This window comes from Rhipicephalus microplus, unplaced genomic scaffold, assembly GCF_043290135.1.
Source record: "Rhipicephalus microplus isolate Deutch F79 unplaced genomic scaffold, USDA_Rmic scaffold_450, whole genome shotgun sequence".
Lineage (NCBI taxonomy): Eukaryota > Metazoa > Arthropoda > Arachnida > Ixodida > Ixodidae > Rhipicephalus > Rhipicephalus microplus.
Window position 1 is genome coordinate 1 of NW_027465014.1, and position 22,047 is coordinate 22,047.

Here is a 22,047-nt window from a genome sequence, read left to right on the forward strand (position 1 = left end):
GCTACTGTGCACTCTAGTGCTACCGCACTGTGCTATGCCGGAAAGAAAGATGCCTAGAAGTGTGTTATTCTACCGCTGTCATTTGACTCACCATGTTACGGAATAAGAGCAGACAGTATTCTGCTGACCATGCGAGAAAAACGACGATTGCACAGCTGTATGTTCAACAGTTGATGCCTGTGTGCTGTCATACTCAATAGCATTTTTTTTCTTTCCTATCATAGATACTGGTCGCAAACGTCCTTGTTTTGAAATTATTCGCAGTTGCGTAAAAATTTGTTGTACCTACCTTTACAACGTTCGTGGCCGATAATGTGTTTTGCCTTCCTATTATTCGTTTCTGAAACATTGTTTATCCAGCCTATTTATTTATGGCGCCTAAAACACGCTTTATTATTACTGAAACCCACCTACTAGTCATGACACAGCTTGTGCCTTGAATCCAACTTCCTCAGTCCTCGTCTGGTTAGGCCTGTAGGTTGTCAACCAGTAGTTATGATCTAGGCCATAATGATATTAAAGCTTCCTTACGAGTTGCTGTGGTTACATCAAAGCTCTATGCCTCGCTGAAGTCTTCTATTCCAACAACTTTTTTTGAACGCACCGAGAAGTTTCTGTCTTATTGAACACAACAAATCAGAAATATCTTAAGAAGTGTTGTTGCTGGAATGAGCGTGTCTAGTAGAGCTTTACCCTTTTTCAAGGCAGCCGTTGCAGTGCCTGGGGCTGTGTCGTAAGATGCAAAATGCATCAGCGAATGCTTTGAGCACGCAATTTCATTCTCGATGTGCGGCCTTGATGTTTTTTCACTGTATGAAGAGCAAATTTTACTACGTTCGTTCTAGTGCTGACATCAGTATTATTTACATAAACAAAGAAAAATAGGTGGTGTATATACTTAAGTTTGCCATACAAATTTTAGATTAATTGCCTTAGCTTAGGAAATTAGGGTTATGCATGCAGGCTCAACGTGCACCTAAATGCGAGTACGCAAGTGTCTAAAACTTTGATTTTATTAAACCCTGCCCACCGCGGGCGGGATGCTACCCCGTGGCCTTCTGGTCAGTAGGCTAGCACCATTACTGAGCGACGCGGTGAGTTGTACTTTTGGTGTGGCTCCCGTTTTATTGTTCGAAATGTTCACTTTTTTTCTATTACAAAGTCCCAATCGAGGCACAAAGTCTTATGCTAGCGTAGTCAAACATTCTTTCGTGTATTAGGTCTATGTCTGTTTCAGTTTTTGTTAATTAGTTTGACGTTATTGAGAATGATGCACTTATCAATGTCGACCCCAAGGCTGTTACCGATCGTGCCAGTTTAGATGATTGTTCATTGCTGTAGTCATTTTATTTTTATCTGAACGGCGGAAAAGGGATGACCTAATATTGAATGTTATTTACAACTAAGAATTTTCGTTAAACCAAGAAAGTGTTTAAAAGTGTGCCACAATCAAAGGAAATTTCAGTGATAGGGCTGCTATCTGGAAAGCTCCCGGAACAATTACTCTTATGCTATACACTGTGAGGGCTAGATGCGATAATAATTGCGGTGAGTGGGTCATCTTTTAGATCTACAACTTCCCGACGACCTAAACGATTCTTCTAGGAAGCATTTGGCCTGTAAATTTCAAGATACCTAATTTAGGAACCAAATTTTTTTATTCTCCTTATTTTTTCACGTGATCAGTTATTTAAAAATACTGCCTCAAATATTCTGTCGGCGCCCTATAGACCTTGATATGCTCACACGGAAAATTGAATGGAATACAACCTAAAGGACTCTGCGATCGAGCTAATCACAGCGCCTGTCATGAGTACTTTGTTTGTCTCACGTACGTGTTTTTCGTGTTTAGAAAAGTTGTGGATGAAATATAGAGGAAACATATAACGTGCACATTAGGGGTGAAGGGGGCGGGGGTAATCTTCCTTTCTCTTAATCACCTGAAGGGGGTTGGGAGTTCTGCCTCACACTATTACTCAGTCGGTCCATTGCAACCATTTTTTTAGAGCACAGGGTAGGCTGCGCAAACTTTCCGACAATAGTGATGATAGAGGATCTCTGAAGCTACGTTGAAGGAACAGTTTAGAACAGTGCTTTACCCATGGAAAGCTGAAGCTCATGGCACGTCGTTGTGAGAAGCACTTCATTTTAGTTTTTGTGCAGCTTGTCTTGTTTTTAGTTTTCACTGAACTTGAGAGACTATAAGGGGTGCGCCGCATTAAACCTTACCCCCTCGCCCTCTGCTGAAAAATACTGTGCATGTTTATGCTGAGCCGTGTATTTTAAACAACACTGTGATTTGCCACTCACCTTTACAGACTAGAGAGTAGACACCTTCACATAGACCAGTAAACTGCCATGCTCTTCATTGAAGTGCATTCTTTTCCTCTCTGGAAGAGTAAACTAGAAAACGACATACGAAGGTGCGTCGCCAGCTGCGCACAATGCTATCGCCAGAATGGGATGAAGATAATAATCTTCAATGAGATTTTTAGAGATCTTTGCCTGGTTATTGCCAGTGATATCATTTATTCAGAAACAATTCAGAATACTTCGAGAGGAATGAAGAAATATCCGCCATTTCTCGCCTTGGAGTATGCATTCATCTAAGCTTATCTGTCTTTCCACTTGTGTTTCCATTATTGACCAAGTAAATTATTCGTTACAGGTGTGCAAAACCGAGGCGGAGAAGTTTGGTGGCTTTTGCTAGCCGTATTCATAATTAACCCTAGACAAATGCTTCATAAAAAAAGGGAAATTCTGTACCTGCAGAGAAACCCTGACAGTTTACGAGTCGTACAATAAATACAGGCTGATTGATTGTTCACAGATACACAAAAGCAAAAAGATACATAAGAACAGCGAAACAGTTCTATAAGTTCGATAACACATATCACTAATATAACCAGCAATTGGTTGACCAGAGCAGTTATCCAATCTAGCACAAACGTGTTTGTAAAGCAGAAACCTATAATAACAATCGCGCTGTCATAAATAGCTGTTCAGAAACGAAGTGCGAGGAAGTTTATATGGAAAAATTGATATATGAAAACTATTCATTAAAAAGCTGCTGAACTACAGATGCCTAATTTTGCACTTGCCTTTTCAGAATTGCAGATATCGAAATGACAACAGTACCTGCAGAGGAGTCTGCACCTGCACCCTAGTATTCGAGACATATTTAAATGGATATGCGTACGTGTGCACGGACCCAGGCTACCCTTCACGTTATGGGCGAAGATATTATTAAAGAAAGAATAAAGGTAGATGACACCTATATGAAATATTTTTGGTAGATTTCCTACGAACTTTAGTGGCAACATTAGGGCACATCATCGGGGTATTCATGGAAAGTTTTCGGGATACAACATTGTAAACCGAAAAAAATATAACATTTGTTTGCTACTTTGGTAAAGAGCAGTGCGCGAATGTTAGAGACTCAGAATACGAATACAAATATCTTGGACATTTGACCGGTATTTATTTGAAGATTGTTATTCAAATACTTCATTGTTTCCAATAAGTTTGGCAATGAGAGCTCCAGCTGTACTCTTAAGGAAAAGAGAATAACGGCAGTGATGATAGCTCTGTGTGTTGCCCCGGACGGAAACTTCAGTTGCTGCTGGATGATGTCATTTTGTGAGCGAACATATGGGGCAGAAAGCGCCTGCTCAATGCTTTCCATCATTAATTATAAAAGCCACGCTTCCAACTGGCTATTGACAATTTCATTTTCTTGGTTTAGGCACAAAAACATTTTGCCTATTAGAGTCATACACAAATAAAAATGTGTGTTACTGCACATTTTTTTTTCAGGCTAAACTCAAGATGTCGACACGTGTTGTAGATTCACTGCAGTTGTCATTGCGCCGTAGATAAATCGAGATTTCTTCTTAAAGATACCACACGTAACCAGATATACGCTTAAGGAGGGTACTAAAGGTATACAATTATGTGAGCCCTTGCGTTCATCATTACTTATCGAAACTTGAAAAAAAAAACACAATTCGGTGGACGTATGGATTAAAACGGCGTATTTTACATAAGACAAAATGGTTTATGCAGTAAAGAGCAACGTATGTCAAGTGGACAAGACCACATCCTTATAAAAACTCATATTAGCTACTGTGCCTTCAAGTGAAGCAGAAACGGCTGAATCTTACATGCCCGACATCGAAAGAGGGATGACAACAGACGAAGTAAGCTTGATGAAAGGGGCAAATACGAGGCCTTGTTGGGAATATGACAATACCAATTGCGTCTTTATCGGCCACGGCAATCATTCTGACTCCTTTTCACACTGAAAACAGCGTGTCTCCCTTTAAAATGCGAAAATTTTCAAACACTTAAAAAGGCTACTGAGAAACCATTATTTTAATAATAAACCAAATATACCATAATACGGTTTGAACAAGTGTTGACAACAACGCCTCTTCAGAGGTAGAGGGCACGGTAAATTTGGGATAATAAGGCCATGAACTGCATCCAGGACCTGACCCAATTTCCGCTTTTTATTCTTTTTATAGAGCCAGTAGGGCCATTTTTCAACAACCACTGACGAACAGCCATGCTCACTAGGCCGAGCATTGATTGATTTGTGGGGTTTAACGTCTCAAAACCACCATATGATTATGAGAGACGCCGTAGTGGAGGGCTCCGGAAATTTCGACCACCTGGGGTTCTTTAACGTGCGCCCAAATCTGAGCAGACAGGCCTACAACACTTTCGCCTCCATTGAAAACGCAGCCGCCGCAGCCGGGATTTGATCCCGCGACCTGCGGGTCAGCGGCCGAGTACCTTAGCCACTAGACCACCACGGCGGGGCCACTAGGCCGAGCACTACCTGAGCTTTTATCCCTCAAGAATCGTTTTTAAAACCATAAGTGGTAGTTTTTATCAGCTAAGAAAGTTTTTAAAAAAGTAGTTTGGCTACGCAAAAGTTCAACGCTATTGAACAGGCGTGGCATTTAGCGAGTCCACTTGCTTTGTGTGGGCGAAACACGCATGAAGACGCGATTTCGTGCTTTTCTTTCAAAAAGGTTCCTTACCCGATAAGTGCGGTGATGGCGTCGTTGGTTATGCGCGAAGAATCAGGTTCTCCTTGGTGGAAAATTCGACGTAGCTGCAAATAAAAAATAAGAAACTTTGATTTCAGTAGAAAGCACTCTGCGTGGCAAGCAGGGGTTCTGCCACAGATACACGAGCCTTATGCTAATGACATGCACTAAAAGAGGCTCCTAACAAATGTAATGGTGCGTGACGCAAGCGTGGATTCGTGCCAAGAGTCAAGCATGTGCATTGTCAGTATGGCGATGTTTTGTTTGTCCCTGTGCCTTCTTCGCTGGTGTTGCTTCAAAACAACGCATATCCAAGACGTTGGTGTTCAATCGAACAACGAGCAAGGGTTTTAGAAGCCTGCCCGTTGTATTTATTTATTTATTTATTTATTTATTTAGTATTTATTTATTTATTTATTTATTTATTTATTTATTTATTTATAGGGCATCTCAGAAATTAGTGGCTTACACTTGTATCAAACAACAACCTTTGAAAGTCACAAAAAGGGTGTTACACAGATTTAATAAAGGAAACTGACTTCAAACAACACATAACAAGAACAAGTTATAGATACCTTAGCACACAAAGTAGAGCAAAATATTTTGCTATAAAAACAAGAACAAACAACAATTGGGGCGAAACAACGTCCAAAGCACTATTTGACTATGAGCCAAAAATGTGCATTGTTGCAATATGCTGCATTATGAGCTCCATCAAAAAAAAGTTTTGCGGAAAGATTAAACAGAATAATGCTACAAAAATATTAACCTATTGGTAACAAAAGATGAGTCGAAGCAGCGCTAAACTTAAAAGTATACTTTATTTCAATGACAGAGTGGTGAAAGTGATTCCAACGTTTTGACCACAGGGGATAAATGAATTATAATAGTTGGTGTGCCATGAGAATCACCAATCTTGTGATGATTTTTGAGGAGGGCAGATACATATTAACACGGGGTTATCAATTGATTGTTTAGAATGGGATTGTAATTAGGTACATTATAAAGCAGGCAGGCACAATAGTTTTACTTATGATAGCAGAGGCAGACCTGTAGACAGAAGGAAATGGAACCTTGGAGTTCCATTATATCAGAGCATATTTTGTATAAAGACATAATGAAAGAACTACTCCAACACAAATGATCAGCCGATGTCTAGCCTGGTTTTCGCCCGGACCTGTCTTGCACAACGCAACTGATCAAATTTTACCACAATTTGGTCACCGTGGTCGACAATATTAGACGATGTGAAGGCATTTTTTTTAGATTTCAGAAAAGCATTTGATACCATGCCCCACCCCTTGCTTCTTCATAACCTCGAAATGGCAAATATCGATAAAAAATGTGCTAAAATGGATTGCCAGTTATCTGTCACAGCGTCGACAACGTGTCGTTCTTAATATTATCACTTCGTCCACAGTAGAATTAACATCGGGTGTCCCTCAGGGGTCAGTTTCAGGGCCGCTACTGTTTTTGTCTCCAATAACGACATTACTGATTGGATATCCTCTGAAGTACGTTTATTTGCCGACGACTCTGTCGTATACAGAAAAATAAAAAAAATTGAACAGGACCACATTGAATTGCAGGCTGGCCTTGCCATAATTATAAAATGGTGCGAGAAGTAGAAAATGCAACTTGACGTTAAAAAATGTGTTCATGTGTCTTTTACTAAAAAAAGAAATAGATGAAACGCGCTATTTTCTCAACGGTGACGGCATTCATCAGCCACCAACGTATAAGTACCTGGGTGTAACCTTTGCGAGCGACTGTTCTTGGAATGCGCGTGTGCCTGCTGTTGTTGCAAAAGCCGCCAAAGCACTAAAGTTCATTCAGCGTAACCTGAGGTCCTCACCTGCTGCTTTAAAAAACACTGCTTATAATTGATTTGTTCGCATGATTTTGGACTACGCATGTTCTGTGTGGGATCCACGACAAACGTCTTTGGTTGATCTCATTGAGAGAATACAGAGAACCGAGCGGCAAGGTTCGTTCTAAGGCGGTTTAAACGAGGCGACAGCTGTACTGAAATGAAAGACGTCCTGGGATAAGAAGCGCTGTCTTCTCGCACAAGAAAATTTTCCGCTTGAAAATGTTACTTCAGATATACCGCAAAAACACTGGCATTAACAAAGACAAGTACCTCAAGCAACCGCATCACCTGTTCAAAAGATGCGATCACCCCTTTAAAACTCAAGAATACCGCACTAGAACCTTTTTTTTTTCGTTCACACTGTAGTGGAGTGAAACCATTTGTCTTGTGACTAAGAGTGCTGTAATAACAAAAAATTTGTTTTTGTTTTCAAAGCTGTAACCCCCCTGCTTACACGCCTTTAGGCACAGTAGGGTATTTCTGAATAAATAAATAAATAAATAATAAATAAATAAATAAATAAATAAGCACATAAATAAATAAATAAGAAACCCAATATAACAGGATACGGTTTGAACAAATGTCGATAATAACACCAGCTTAAAGGTACAAGCCAGGGCAAATTTGGAATAATAAGGACTTGAATAACCAGGGTCCCGCAAATTTGCCCTCATTTTTTTTTTTTACAGAACCAAACAGGCCAGGTTTTTCAATACCCCCAGACGAGCAGCCATGATCACTAGGACTTACATCATCCGAACGTTCTGCCTCAAGAAAATATGAAAACTGACGCAGGTAGTTTATATGTGCTTAGCAGGTTTTCAATAGATTACCTTGGCTGCATAAAAATACAGTGCAATTGAACAGGTGGGGCTTTTACCGGGTCCATTTGAGTTGGGTGTGCGAAAAGGGCATGAAGTCGCGGTCATGTGCTTTTATTTTAATGAACTCCTTCCCCGAAAACTGCCGCGCCGGCATTGTTTGCATCCCCCCCCCCCCCCAAAAAAAAAACAGGTTCTAATTGGGGAAAAATTTCAGCCTTGGGCAGAATTCACAAAGCTTTCTCTTTGGCTACGCATTTTCTTAGCCAAAAATTCTCTTATCTGGAGGGATTCCTATAGCGCGGGTATGAATTTAACTTATTCGGCACTTAAGAGAGCAAGGAGGACACACGATAGCCGATGAAACGACAAGGAAAGAAAGAAGTGTGTGCCGATAATATCAAGGTAGCACGCAAAGCGTCTAGCATCGAGAGTATACGATGATAGCCAATGATTTGCTGCACCTAAGTTTCAGTTCCGCGAGCATCTGCTACGGCGCTTACGGGATGCTGCGTACGTTGTAATAGACGTTTTGGTGGGATGTGCAAAGCCAACACCTCACCTTTAATCAACGACTATAGCTAAAAAAAATAATTGCTCGATGGCCTTAAGCCACCGAGCAATCCATGCACTATCTCGCCAAGTACAAGTAAACAACACTCCAGGTGCACCACATAAATGAAACCCCACATAAATCGATGCATGCAATGTTTGAAAATGTGCCTCGAATGTCTTCCCCTATTTAACGCGACCAGTTACCTTACATTTCATTGAAGCTGCGCTGCTACTTAACTAATTCGGTGCAATCTAGCACGGTATGGTGGTGAACGTAAGGGTGTTTTGTGCCTATAGTCAAAGGTAGCCTTTATTACAATATTCTTATTACAAGACACATGAGCAACTTTGGTGCCTGCAGACGAATTGTGCGGAAATAGATAACAGCAGTAATCAAATGAAATTGCGAGCGCAATATCGCTGGTTCCATGCACCACAGCATTTTTATAAAGCCGGAATGCGAGAACGTGCATACGCTTACGCTTAGGTATATGTCTACGTAAAATGAGGGAGACTCGTCGGGAGGTGTCTCAGTGCTAATGCTTTTCACAAAACACAGTGCAAATATTTCGTCCAGCGTTGTTTGAGTGCGCAAACAAAGCAAGGGACGTGTATAAGAGTCTTGAGGTCGAGATACGTTATCATACGTGCGAAAAGTATAAAAAGAGAGAGAGAGAGACTCTCGTTTCGGCTTCACGAAAACTTGAAATTGAAAGATAATAAAGACAATTTTGTGGCCCAGCAGACGTCAGGGAAAGTCTCCGCAAAGCAGCGTCAGATGCTCGGAGAGCATAAAAAAAGTGGAGTACTTGTCATATGGGAGTGACAGCCACTCAGAAAGCGAGATGGAGTGTGACTGTCCTTAGATGTGAGAATCAATTCTAATGAGGAGAGTTGAGTTAATGAGCCAAAACATTCCTAAATAACGATAACAGAAGCAAACTGAGCATTCATCTATTGAAAGTGACACTAGTGACAGTGAACTCATAATAGTTGATTAGCGTTGTCACAGGCCGATATATATTTTTTATTTTCTTATTTATACTTGGCAAACTACGAGAAGGTACCCTACGTTAGAGCCGGATATCCCACCGTCATGACAGTAATGTACAAGAATAAATAGCGCACGGTTATACAGTCACACGTGGTGGTTTCTATCTTCTAGTAACCTTGGGCAAACGCATTCTAACTATTTTTTCTATTTTTGACAAAGTTTCACCGGACGTTTTTGCATTTGGCTTCATTCGAAGGAATGACGATATATCAGCAATAGGGCGAATGCAAGCACTGCTGCAGTGGACGAGTGGTTACAGCGCTCAACTATAATCTAGGAGGTACGTGGTTCGATTCGCAGAATCACTGAGCACTTTTTTTTTTCAAGAGGTTGCCCGGCCTGAAATAATGCGTGGTGGCGGGTACTAATTTTTTGAGAAGTAGGCTTTCGCACTTGCTTCTTTCACTCCCCTTTTGACCCAAAAGCGCTGTACTGTGCTCCTTCAAAAAGTAAACAATTCAGGGTTCATAACTTTCTCCTTCATCCTCTCTTATCGCAAAAGTGTCCAGTGCTGAAATACCAATATCATACCTGGTATATTACTTTTTACATGTTTGGATATTCGACCAGCAATCAGTCTTCACGGTGTTTTGAAGAAAATCTACACATGCAGTGAGCTAACTGCTTGCAGCCAAGTTGACTGCCTTTGTAGGGACACGCTTTCGTGCTAATTTGGTGGGCATCATCACATGCAGCAAGACCAAAGAGCACGGACAGTCAGAGCTGACGCAAACAGAGTGATTAGTTTCTTCTCTCCCGCTATTGGTCATGCTGCACGCTTCAGTGTAATGTTGCTGTCAATGGTTAAAATGAACTATAACAGTTATACGAGTTCTGCTGAGAGGGTCCCATATTGTCCAGAATGGAACAGAACAATGGCAATTTGATTTGTGTGATAAAGAGATACCCTGCTTTTGGTTACTAGAATAAATTTCTAAACTGAAGTTTATTTTTTTATTCACAACAGTTCCAGTGCAGATGAAAGGTGCATGGACGAAATTCGTGTATTCAGCTTGACTAGGTTGGTGACCTTAATTGTAATTGCGAACCGGTATCACAGTATGCATAAATATCACACACATAAACAACCACGGGTGATAGCTTGCTTATCCTGATTAAAATTGGAAGGTTGAAATCGGCATATTCAACCAAGGCAATGTGTACGAGATATTCCATGTAGAGTAGCTATACTCTAAACTAATCTTCACAGGTTCGTTCCATTTTACCCAATTTCTTGCCCATGACTGCAGGTTGGTAAATGAAACAACTTCTTTGAACACACATATTCTGTGTAAGATTACCTTTATTTTTATGCAGTACAAAACAAATTGAAATGTATAACGGCTCAAAAGAAAAATAACTAGAAGCAAAGTCAGCCAAATCATTACCAAACTTACTCACCAATGATAAACGGATTCTCATTTAAAAGATACATACATACATACATATATACATACATACATACATATATATACGCACACACACATATACATATGTACACCCATACATACATACATACACTCAGGTGTAAATATTTAAATGAATGGCTATAAAACAACAATTTTAATACACTCATTTTGAATATACTACAGAAAGTAACTTACGAGAGAAATCCACCGGCACTGTTATGTCTAAACACGGTGTTTCTCGAACCATCTCGCAAAAGCTTGATGCATAGTTTTCCGCTGCTGCCCAGTGACAAGCTGTTTTTATAAAAAACACAAGAATAAAGCCCTTGACAATGTCATGCTAAAGAAAAGGGCTGTGCATCAATATTTTGTACATGTCTGCAATATCACTTTGTTTATTTACATAGCTTGGCTCATTCACAACCCACTAACAAAGCATGTTAGGACACTTGGGCTGAAAGTTGGCACAGCGCGAGTTAGTTCTAGACAATACATGAATAATACAATCATAAGCTACTAAGCTCCTTGGTGCAAACAGTGTTTATATTGACAGCTATAGGTGCCATTTCGTTTCCCCAAAACACTTCTCAAAGGTAGAATCGACATTATTTAGCTGAAAGTATATATTCTGGCGCATCATGGTGGCTTTATGATGGAAGTGACTCTTTCGGCCAAGAAAACAAAGACCAATTATTTTTCCAGTTCGTGAATTCACCCCATTCTAAGATTGAGGCAGCTGGTAGGAGGGCTTTTGGAGAGAGGAAACCACCACATTCCCACCAGTTGTGGCCTTGGGTAGCTACTTCACTTGGACAAAAATGATGAAAAACACTCCTCAAGAAGACTTCAAAGTTTGCACATCAACACAGTTCCCATACAGCTGTCTATTAGTCTGCTTGAAAAATATTGAGTTTACTGGTGGGCAAAGACTGTACACTCTGTGAGGTGATGCTCCAGTGCGCTGCATGTATATCTTGCTGCTGGCCTCAACTGCGATGTTGCTCAGCACATATGTGTAAAATAACAACTAATACTATGCCACTGCAGAGTAATTATGTGTCATTTGCATGAAACAGGGACCACAATAAAAGAACATAATAACATTTGCCTTCACAAAGTTCAAAAAATGTAAATAAATTTCTGCGGAGTTTTCACAGTTCATCTGAGAATAATAATATTGGTTGTAAACACATTCTTACTTCCACTAACAAACTATTTTAAGATGCCATATTCAATATTAGAATATACCAGCACTTTTGTAGGGCTAAACAATTGTACAGGCACCTAGAAAAACACAAGTGACTGCATGCTATAGCTACATATAAAAATAAATACGTTTATTTCTAGTCTGAGTAGAGCTGCATAGATGATAAGTCACTTGCATTACATTATGAACAAACCTATCCGAGCAAAGTATACATTTAAAAAGTTACACTTACACAGTTGATAATTAGACTGTTGAAGGACGGACAGGCAGTGGGATAATACCCAAGCACTAAAATCTACTGTTAAGATATACTAGGAGTAGTGATGATCCTCTTCCTTCCAAATAAAATAATCCACATAGATTCACTTCCAAGAGCTTATACACTCATGGCATCATTGGTGCTATACAAATGAGTGTACACTGAAGGATTACATCGACTAAGTACATGATTACTGAATCCATGGCTTTACTTCTTGTACTACAAAGAATGCAAACACAGTTACCATTGGCGACCATGAGCTGTGATTTCTGGCATGTAAATGTAGAGGCACGCAGGCACTTAACACACATGTTAAAAACTTCAGCTCAAAAATATTTGCCCTCTAACACTACAGCGGCCTTTAAATTAGTGTCACAGTTTGGTAACCTCCATGCAAAATTTAAATAATTTCGAAAGCAAGCAAATGAACAGCTGAATAGTGCACTGCTAAGAAGTTAAGCAGCAGCTGCTCCTGACATCACAATGTGCTCTTTCTGCTGTTGTAAGCTTTGAGCAGGAGAACAGTCACTGGCAGTCCCTTTATACTTGTTGGTCTTCTGTGCTCTGTACTTGATACACTGTACATGACCGTGGAGCATTGAACCCCTTGTTACTGCTTGAACTTAGAAAAATACAGATCATTGTTACAACCATGCTACATGCAAGAGTGTATAGTTGTCAATTATTTGCTCATATTTAAAGATATTGTATTTTCAGAAGCCAATGACAAGCATCAACACACACACACACACACAAACAGTGAAGACTGAAGATATATTTAATATGATACAAGAGCAAAACTACAATATTATAGAAGAAGGCATGAAACTTCTGACAGGCATAAAAAGCCAATAGAGTTTCTTCTATTTCGACTTTACACTAGGTGCGAGAAGTAGACTTCAAATAACTTCACTAAGAAACACAAGTTAGACTGCATTACAACACAACAGCCAATGTTCATAACTTTAAGGCTGTCTAACATAGCCAGCTCACCATACCGAATATAGGAGCAAATGGGCAGTGTAGAAGACACAAAGAACTTGTGGATTATGAGTGTGCTTGTTGCCGACATCTATGATTCTAAATGAAGAAAACCTTTCAAAAATGCACTTCATCAGGGGAAATAATCATACGCAACAAACAGAACGGGCTCCTACAGGTGCCACCAACACTCACCATTATTGTTGATACCAGTGTCTTGCCGGAAGGATATGCTGCGTCATGCACAGAACACTAAAGGAGAGCTCCATGACTTGGATTGCATGTGTGCTAGCTGCATCACTCTGCTGCTGAAATGGGCCAGCCACAGACAGAGAAATGAGAAGCCATGACTTTGAAACACACTGAATGTCACCTTTAGAGATCAACAATGCATACTTAGGTCAGGTACAATTTGTAGAAAAATATATATCCCTATGCAATCGTGGTGAACAAGTTCGGCTGAAACACAAGCAACAGCACTGAGAGAGAAAAAGCTACATTAGGTAAAAGATGCAGTTACTGGCCCTATGTCATCTGAGGCTTCTTCAATAGGTCTTTCTTTTTGCAAGTTGTGAACAGCCAGGCAATTTTCACCCACTTGTTATTTCCTTCCAGAGCACTTGATCCACAGAGGGAGTCACAAGCTCGAGAGCTCAATAAGAAATCAGAGTATTTGTGCTCGTTTCAAAGCACAAGCTTTTGAGTCTCAAATTATTGGAGTTTCATTCATAAGCTGCAGGCTTTCAGCTTTCAACATTCTCAACTATCTTGCAATTTAGTTCTATAAATGTTGAATAAAAATTATGTGTAAGAATATTACAGGTATCCACTGAAAGCAACCATGCTTGGGTTTTCAATTTGTGCACAGTAAGTGGTGTTCACGTAATCGTACGTATTAAAGAAAAACTAACCTTGCAGCCAGCCGTTAGGCAGTTTTGTGCCCTCGAAACTCCCAAGCAGATCGCAGTCCTTCCAGATGAGGCTGCCATGCATGCTTCCACGCCACATCCGCTGAATGATAACAGTCCCAGCAGAGACATAGGCTTGCACAGTTAGGGAGAACGTGTCTTTCCTATTTTTGTACAGGTGCTCCAAGTAATGATGAGGATTAATGTCCCAGAATGTGCAACCGATGCATCACAGGACCTTAACAAACCAATCTCTGCGATCTGTGAAGAGCCAAGAACAAGATATTTAAAAACAATAATTAAAAGCACTCACTTCTAATACTTATTTGAGGAAGCTATCACTTCGTAAAAGTGACCAAAATTTGCTATAATCACTTTGAAATAAACTGAAGCCTCATGTAAAATTTACGTACCTCAATATATATGTCCTACTGAAGTATAGTACTACCACAGTGGTAATCGTCTATAGAACTAATTTTCCAAAATAACATGAATGTTTTAAGTGCAACCTGGCTCCTGAAAAATAAATTCACATTAACTTTACAACTATCAAACGTGGTCAATCGACAGGCCCAACCTCATAATCAAACAAGAGCTCACTTGTATATAATCACAAAAAACTTTTTATGTATTTGCTCCATAATATATGTATGTATATAACAGTAGTAGTAAATTTTTCATGCTTCAACTTACTATAGAGAAACATTACATCTGATGGGCTTAAAAACTTGCACACGTTATAGAACGGCGTGAATTATAGTACCAGTGAAATTTAGTTCTGAAAGGTGAACTCACCGATGGCAGCATTTGGTAGCCGCCAGTGTCATGAGGAACCAAGTACGGCCAACAGGCAAAGGGCATCTGCAGACTGGAATCTGCCAATGACTGCAATGAAGGGCTGGCCAGGCGTGCACGTCCATTGATAAAGTGTAAGAACTGGCCTTTACCGGCCGTTGTCAAGGCTCTAGTGCCGTGCAAAACGATGGCCAGACGAACTCGGAAACCTGTAGTTAGGCGATATTGGCCTACAACTTCATCCAAAGCAAGGCACCGGTGAAATCTTTGCCTTTTCTGGGGGCCGGAGGGAAGTTTGACGTTCACGGGCTCTCGCTGCCACATAGAACTCTCAAGTTGTTACCGAAGAACAGTCTATAGGCGCGCTTCCAAAGTAACACGATCTACAACAGAATGTAGCATCTCGCAGTTTTGGTTGATCACATCACAGCGCTGGGACTATGGTTGTCACAAAAAGGAGAAGTGATGACTTAACAAACAAAATTGCCAAGCTGCCCCACCAGAACTTCGCAGGGCAAAACAGTTATCAACGCTGTCTTTCAATTTTCGGTCACACGAGCACAGCTTGTTCACAAGTCTTGGAACGTCAACACAGCACCACTGTTCACAACGAACATCGTTTCACTACCGCACAGTACATTGCTCTCAAGTAAATAGAAGCGTACGGTCTAACTAGTGGCGAAGCAAGAACCGAGCGCGTAGTTCATACGTTTCCGTACGTACTTGGGGTCACTCAAGTAACGTGTCAAAACGCTGTCAATCCGAAATGTCGCACAGCACCCAACTGAGAGACTGGATAGTCAAGCGAACGAACTGTTACCGGCACACAAACACACATTGCAGGCATCTCGAGTGCTAGTTGCCGTCGATACATCGACGCCGATCCCCACTTGATAACCACACCGACGCTCAGGCTTCGCTGCACTTCACCGTACACCATTGCACTGCCACAGCTTTCCGCACTGCCTACACGCACCGAAAGAGCTGCTGTAATCACAACACATCCGGTCAAACGCTGAAGTAACTCGTGCGAGAAGCGTTTGCTGAAATCGCACCGACCGATATGCTGTTTACGACGCCATGTTGTTTTCGACAACTGCGCAGCACATAAGAGAGCTCTTAGAAAGTACTTGCACTGTTTTCACGGCGAGCCCCGCCGCGGTGGTCTAGTGGCTAAGGTACTCGGCTGCTGACCCGCAGGTCGCGGGTTCGAATCCCGGCTGCGGCGGCTGCATTTCCGATGGAGGCGGAAATGGTGTAGGCCCGTGTGCTCAGATTTGGGTGCACGTTAAAGAACCCCAGGTGGTCGAAATTTCCGGAGCCCTCCACTTCGGCGTCTCTCATAATCATATGGTGGTTTTGGGACGTTAAACCCCACATATCAATCACTGTTTTCACGGCGAGACAAAATTTTCTCTTATGTGCGAGGGGGGTGATATGACAAACACGACAGGCGTGCCAGATGAAAGAAGTGTTTTGGCAACGTCACGGAGTGAGCTGATGTAGAGGGTATTGCTTCACAACCAATCACAAGCTGTGCCTGTCGGCCAAGCCGTCGTGTGCTCGCGTTTGTCGTCTGCTTCGATCAGAGCATGCGACAGGGGATTCGCCTTCGCAACGCTATTATTCTCAGGTCAAGTGGTCGCTGCGTCACACAAAATACATGTCAGTGGCTCGCTCTACCTTTGAATGATGTTCGTGCGCCAAGTTAAATAGCTGGTAATTGACGCAGGGATGAATTCAGCCAAGGTTTGCTCCAGAATCGTGAGGGTTCGCATATTTTCGGTGTCATACAAAGTTACTAGGGTCATTTCATTCCGATTGCTTGCCATATTATCACGGTCCATATCAGTGTCTGAACAGTGAAGGTGAAGATGCATGATTTGTTTTTAGTTCCATGCGTAATCACGCGCACCCCTAATACACTTTGGTTTACAAAGTACGCTTTGTTGCAGATCGTCCCAAAGTGTATCGACAACTGTATTTCAGAGATCGCAACCATTGGACAGTTAGAGCCAAGGAAAGTACACTAGACCACAAACTTTATGAACCACTCACTGAAAACTTCCTCTCATTTTTATTTCCAATAGCATGCAAAGAATGTGCTGCCATTAACCTCTTTGATGGTAATTTCCACCAATGAGGCAAGGATCTCGAGTCACACTTTTAATTGGATGAGTTGGGGCGCAGCACAACAACATAACAAATAAGGTTGATTCTATGCCATGCCGCGTTCGAATGCACCGACAATTCACGTATCACATTGGTTTAGATCCAACCACAAATCTTTACATGCGTAGCTTTATGCCATTGACGCCCAATAGAATTCTTCAATTACTGCGACTTCGAACTTATTGGACGATGGTGGTTGTCAACACCATCCACTGCGTACAAGGGAAACAACACGCGAAGCTCAAAGCACCGAAAGAAATAAAAACGCACCAGCAGTCATCAGGCAGCCCTTAATGTGCGTGAATTAACTCAAAACCAGCCAAGGCACCAAAGTATACCGCCGCAGAAGCAGGTTCTAAGTAGCCACATTGTTCCTAAGAGTGGTCCGGACCACTCTTAGGATTTTCTCTCAGCCATGCTGTTTTTACGCACAATTTCGCTTCGTGAATCCACTTACGAGCACTTTTCGGTGACGTAAGCAAATATAGCAACTGCATCACCATCGCTGACATGTTCCCGGGCAGTCACAGCGCGCTTTATTTGCAGCGGCCGATGTGACAACGATGGCCTCTTAAGACGTTTTTTCGTTTCGTGAATCGACTTACGCAACAAAATTTCTCTTGCGCAAAAATGTTTTCGTGAGTTTGTGAATCCGGCCCCAGATTGGTGAAAATAAAACATATAACATTATAACGAACTTTGACTTGAGTAGTTATTGAGCCAAAACGTTCTGCGTGCCATGCAGGTGTTATACCACAGATACACGCCTTTGTCTGAAACAGGTTAATCAAAGTACTTTTTGCGAATGTGATGTAATGTCACCTTTTCGAAGGGGTCCGCTTTGAATCCTGCCGGTGGCAAGTTATTTTTCGTTCTCTTTTTTGTTAATACTTACATTACAATTACTTCTAATGACATCCCCTACACTTTTCTCGGCATGGATTAATTATTGACATGTGGGGTTTAACGTTCCAAAACCACCATATGATTATGAGAGACTTCGTAGTGGAGGGCTACGGAAATTTCGACCACCTGGGGTTCCTTAACGTGCATCCATATCTGAGCACACAAACCTACAGCATACTTTCCTTGGCCTCGTTGTCTCTCAGTTTAAATTATTGTTGCGTCTAACAAAGAAAAACGATCTGTTAAATTTACACCTATTGGCTTCATGTTATAGAATAGTCATGTAAAAGATGAGCAGCATAGGTTGACGTGTCACCTTGCCGACGCGCAGTGGGAACTTTGCTGATTCTCTGAACGAAAACAGTGAAGTGGGCCCTTTGCAGCTCTATTTGCACTAGGCATTTTATGATATTCTTAAACAGGCAGTCTTAACTGTACAGGGATTAGTTGCCTTGCATGGTTGAGCTGTCCCCCAGAAAGAGAAGAGAGGCTACCAAATGAGAAGCCGTGCAAACAGGGCCCGTTTTAAGCTACCGCTTTCTAAGTTTGAAGCAAACCTCAAAGGTCCTCCAATGTTTTATAGTTTAACTGTGCCTTTGTTCTTTTTCATGCTGCGCCAAAAGGTATCAAGTATTCGCAACATAAAAGAATCTGTTTAGAAGTGCAGTAGTGTGTATCTAAGCTAAGATGAAACAAGAGGTGCGGGTCACCAGTCCCGATCCTGAGGAATCTTACTGTGGGCCTAGGAACTTGAGCTAGAACAATGTTTTTTTTAAATGCAATATTGCGATAAACAAGTTTGTTCGCTTGAAAAAAAAAAACAGTAATGTTCTGGTGACAAAAACAAAATTCCGCCAATTTCTTGATTTCTTAGTTTTGAGCACACTCCAGTAAAAAACGATGCGCTTTTTACCTTGAATACTTATTCGCATCCAAGAACAAGTTATATAGAACCTTACACTTCATTATCTTTGCTGCCTACTGAAAGAAGAGTAAAAAAAACAGAACCATGGCAAACCACACAGAATACTTCAGTTTTATTAATTTATTTTGCTGAAACCAACCTAATCTGCTGATAATCTAACTCAGAATATATTACCTTTGATACTTTTTCTTTCTTTTAAAAATAACATTTGCGGTTTTACCGTGCTTCGTTTTACTTCGCAATCGTGATGAACTCTAAGTAGTTTACAAAAAACATCAACATTTGAGTATATATTTCTCGAAAATGCCCCTTCTAATTTTTGAAAATTCTTCTGATTCATTTCAAGCACCACATCTACCATTTTGCGTGAAAAAATGTCACAATTGGTTGCTAAAAATTTGTAATGCGTCACAAAAGACAAAGTGAGCTCTGCGGCCTCATCATTCATTATGGGCTGTTAATTGAATATAAGTTGTTCAACATAAACGTACGCAGTGTAATCACAAAGCAACAACTTCACAACAATAAAAACACAGCCAAGTTGCCTGGTACGGCAAGCTTTGTCTTGAGATCAGGCACTCAAGAAATTTGCGGCACTCGATGCTGCGGGCACTACTACTACTACTACTACTACTACTACTACTACTACTACTACTACTACTACTACTACTACTACTACTACTACTACTACTACTACTACTACTACTACTACTATTACTACTACTACGACTACTACTAATACTACTGATAATAATAATAATATATTGCAATTATTTATAATAATAAAACATTATAGTTAGTGCCGCTTGGATGAGCTGTACTCGCGCGTGAAAATTGCGCCAGAGGACGAATGAGAAAAGGAATGCATCATTGTGGAAGGTAAAAGCTTGTAAGAGCAAGGGCCATATTCCAGAATGAAAACTGATAGGAATCTTGCAGTGAGTGCCTTTGCGCTCATGTGTTGCTTCCTTTCTTCTGGCAGCGAGTAGGATGACGACATAAAAAGAGCCCCTGGACAAAAAGTGGCAGTTTCGTTCTTGTACAATGGAGACGCATGGGTTAGTATATTATATTGTCACATGTGACATGCACTGACGCATTAGACCTTAATACGCTAGAGTAATACAGAGCGAATTTATTTGGTGCATTCCACTTTTTCTGCCACATCATGTTGCTACAAATGCCAATTGCATTCAGGCGATGTGTCTTCACCCGAAAATACCCTGGTTACCGTTTATATAATAACAATTGCGGGGATTCTATGTCCCAAAACAACGATATATTGAAAGACATCGTATTGGAGCGCTTTGAAAGTTTTGACTAGCTGGTGTTTCTTTAGCGTGCGTATAAACATGCACAACTAGCCAAAGCTTTCATAGAAATCCGGCCACCACTGCCGGCATTCGATCTAATGACACTTCGGTCAGCAATCAAACACCGTAACCAAAAGACCACCAGGACAAGTCCTGGCCCATCTGAATCACTTTCCTTGTCTTCAACCAAAATCTCTACTCCCCCTCACCATTTTCGCCGCCAGTTGATCAAAAAAGAAAAAATGGGAGGTTGCGCGATTTTCTGTAGCTCTATTTTTTATATTGCTTCGGAAGCCTCTGTAGTCAGTTTTCTTATAAAGATTGATTGTTGGGCGAGCTCGTGAGAAATTCCAAAGCGAGCACCAAAACAATGATTGATTTGATATGAGTGGTTTAACATCCCAAAACTACCTACCATATGATTAAGAGAGACGCCGTAGTGGAGGGCTCCGGAAATTTCGACCACCTGGGATTCTTTAACGTGCACCCAAATCTGAGCACACGGGCCTACAACATTTCCGCCTCCATCGGAAATACAGCCGCCGCAGCCGGGATTAGATCCCGCGACCTGCAGGTTAGCAGCCGAGTACCTTAGCCACTAGACCACCGCCGCGGCGCGAACACCAAAACAAGGCCATAACAGTGAAAGCCAAGAACACAAGCTTTTGCGCTTCCAGCTTTTGATTTTTGTTTTATTTGTTAACACGTGGCCGCCTGCGCTGTCCTACGCTTGGTTCATTAAAATAAACTTTTACTCGCAACTGAGCCCTCGTGACATAACCTGCAACACTTATGTTTCATGTTCCTCAGAGTTGCCTTTAGAATGTTAGTCTCGCAATGTTGTTCTGCATTTTGATTGTTCAGCTTTGAATTAAAGTATACGCATCGTTACTCATTAAAATATTTAGAAATGTGCTAATGCAGCGCACAACTTTCCGCACTGTCTTATAGTACGAAAATGAATGTTCCGGTGCGTTAGTGTGCGTACATCGCGTAGAGTCACTGAATGTGAATTTCTGGAACTTTATTTTTGGGCAGCCATTAATTTTACTCTCATTAGAAAGCAACAGTCAATTATTGATCCCAAGACATTATTAAAAACAATAGCTCGCTGAAAAGATTGTTTTTGGTCTTGTCCCCATTTTTATGTTAAGACACTGAGTTTTTGTCAAATAAGGGGTAATTTCTTTCACGAAAGAAAAGACACGTGGTTGAGCGTCATGATGTCCACAATCAACGCAGCATTTTATCTTATCTTGGCGGTCACACTTACCATGGCGTAAATAAGGTTACGAGCGTGCTTATTACTTAGTTACTACTCAATACCTAAGTTATTGTGCGTAACTTCTTTACTGTAACCTGCTAATTTTGTCACATTTCCACACTCCGCTTGTGGTAAGGCTATAAAAAATAAAAAATGCCTATTTATATCGCAATGTTCGAGAAATGTTACCTCCGAATATCAAATTACACATAGATTATTAAGGTGATAGCGTTAAACAGCTCGTTTCACAGAAATTCTGATGTTCTCATTGGTGTCGGGGCGTAGGCGTCAGTCTCGGTGTTGTCGGTTGCATGCCAAAACTAGCTAGTTCATGACTAAAAAATCGACAAAGATAAAGTTAAACAAGTAGTAAAAAATCTTCCGTGCGAGTCAGAATTAAACCCAGGCCGTCTGCGAAACAAGTAAGCAAGGAAGGACAATAGGAAGAAAAGAACGGCAGGTAGTTTAACCAGCCTTTAGGCAGCCGGTTTGCTACCCTGCGCATGGGAAGGGGATGGGGGAGATGAAAGATGAAACAAGTAGGTGCT